Below are 2,557 nucleotides of genomic sequence, written 5' to 3'. Positions count from 1 at the left end.
GGATCCCACATGCCGCGGAGCGGCTGGGCCCGTGAGCCATGGCCGCTGAGCCTGCGCGTCCGGAGCCTGTGCCCCGCAACGGGAGAGGCCACAACAGAGGGAGGCCCGCATACCGAAAAAAAAAAAAAAAAAAAAGTAGAGATGAAGAATAAGTAATTAACTGAAGACCAGGTCTTTTTCCTAGTAGCTTCCCCTTCAGTAATCTCACAAACCATGTGAACAAGATAGCATCTAGGGAAAGATCACAAGGCTGTCGACAAGCCTGCACACAGTGGGAGATGGCTACGAGTTTGATCCCCCATCTCAATGATTAACTGATATTACTTCCCCTTTAAAAACTTTCATGGCTGAGCAAAATCTTTGGTGTTGGTTTTCTGGGGGGACATGAGTTCACCTTTTCCCCAGATTGCTGGCATTCTGATTAAAAGCAATTTTCCTTTCTACCAACAACTGCCTCTCAGGTACTGACTTTCGAGTGGTGAGCAGCGGACCTGAGTTCGGTAACATTCACAGGACAGATGTGGCTCAAAATAGCTTGAATCTCACTGTAGGAGGAGTTAAAAAAAAAAAAAAGTGAGCTCTGTACAAACTCTCTCCAATCCTCACAATGACACTGTTTTTTCTGGTTCTTTCTCCAAACCACATAGTGGATGGCTTAATGCTGACTGTGTGAAGTGGAATTCTATTTTTGGAACTAATTCTGCAGGGTAACTTATTCCACTGAAAATATTCTTCTGCTTTTGGATGCTGACATGTGTGGATCTGAGTGCTACCGTCTGTTGTGAGATGAAGAATGTCAGGTATGTTTCTAAATGTCTCGTTTATCCACAAGAACCTGGACTCCTAACTCCTCACTAAGGCTGATTAATACTCCTACCCGTAAGCTGCTTTGCAGTTCAGCCACACATCATGGTACAGACTCTGAACCATCCAGCTTCAAATCAGCTCGGATATTCCACTCAGACACTCCACCCAACTAGGAATTTAATAATATTTTGGATTGCAGAAAGTAGTATATAAGTACACACTCTAAGATGTCTTTCAGTCTGCGCCCAGAATGCAAGCTTCTAGCAGCTTCTCCTTTTGCGAGTCTGAAGTCTCCCATGTACAAGACAGTTCTGTTATTACCCTGAAATAAAAACGTAATTGATCCTGGGCAATGACCAGATGGTAAGAGAGTCACAACAATCTCTCCCTTCTCTCTTGATGCTTCACTGACTAAAGATATCTGGGAAGGAGTTTCAATTTCAGGTGATATAATTCGTTTCTCCCCAAATCTTTAGTTAACAACTAGTTGACAACTCTTTAGTAACAGCAAACAGTATAAGTAAACCTTCAAGCTGGTGGAAATCCTGGTCCTGCCATTTACTGGCTGTGTGACCTTGGGCAACTAATTTAACCTCTCTGGTTCTTCAGTTTCCTCATCTGTACTCCAACCTTCTTTTCAAAGTAGGGCCTCTTAATCCTTTATGTGATCCTTATGGCAGCGGGACAGGAAGAAGGTGTGGGCCCTCAGGTTCTCCCTGTGCAAGAAGTCAGTGGAGATTGTTGGATACTCGGCCATTTGCCCCTTGAAGGAGCTCACACCACCAGCCAACCCCAGTGAACTGGCCACCCCGCCGGGTGTGGAAGCCCAAGCCACCGCTGACTGAACCACCACATCTGGAAACCTGCCCAAAGATTTCTTAAACATGATACAAAAGCACTAGAAATAAGAGAAAAATACTAATTGAATTTTATCAAAATTTAAAACTTTGATTTTCAAGAAACACTGTTAAGAGAAAGGTCAAGCCTCATACAAACAGGAAAAAAATATTCACAATACATACACCTGACAAAAGACTTATTTCCAGAATAAATACAAAGAACACTTGCAACTCAGTAAGAAGACAGCAACCCATTTTTAAAACTGCCGGGCTTCCCTGGTGGTGCAGTGGTGAAGAATCTGCCTGCCAATGCAGGGGATACGGGTTCGAGCCCTAGTCCAAGAAGATCCCACATGCCGCGGAGCAACTAAGCCCGTGCGCCACAACTACTGAGCCTGCGCTCTAGAGCCCGCGAGCCACAACTACTGAGCCTGCGCTCTAGAGCCCTCGAGCCATGACTACTGAAGCCCGCACGCCTAGAGCCCATGCTCCGTAGCCAGAGAAGCCACCGCAATGAGAAGCCCGCGCACCTCAACGAAGCGTAGCCCCCGCTCGCCACAACTAGAGAAAGCTTGCACACAGCAATGAAGACCCAACGCAGCCAAAAATTGAAATAAAATAAATTTAAAATTGCCAAAATATTTGACTGTCATTTCACAAAAGGATATATATATTCTTGAGAGAATACCTGTGAGGGAATTTAAGGAGATGATAAAAATGTTCTACGCCTTGACTAGCAGGGTGTTACATATATTTGTCAAAACGCCATAAACTGCACGTTTTAAATAGGTGTATTTTACCTAAACTATTACTCAGTTTTTTTCAATAAAAGGGAAAGGGAAGGAAAAGAGGGGAGAAGTTATAGAACATTAGGAAGCTATTAAAAAGAATGGGTAGGGCTTCCCTGGTGG

At 44.2% G+C, this 2,557-nt stretch overlaps 1 pseudogene; it reads right to left on the bottom strand.

Annotated features, from left to right (window-relative positions):
- LOC102978440 (protein artemis-like) overlaps positions 1–1,693 on the bottom strand; it is a 5,407-nt pseudogene extending 3,714 nt beyond the window's left edge.
- Between the last annotated feature and the right edge of the window lie 864 nt (positions 1,694–2,557).

This window comes from Physeter macrocephalus, chromosome 16 (genome assembly GCF_002837175.3).
Source record: "Physeter macrocephalus isolate SW-GA chromosome 16, ASM283717v5, whole genome shotgun sequence".
NCBI lineage: Eukaryota > Metazoa > Chordata > Mammalia > Artiodactyla > Physeteridae > Physeter > Physeter macrocephalus.
The sequence above is the reverse complement of the archived record's forward strand: the minus strand, read 5'-3'. Positions and strand labels throughout refer to the sequence as shown.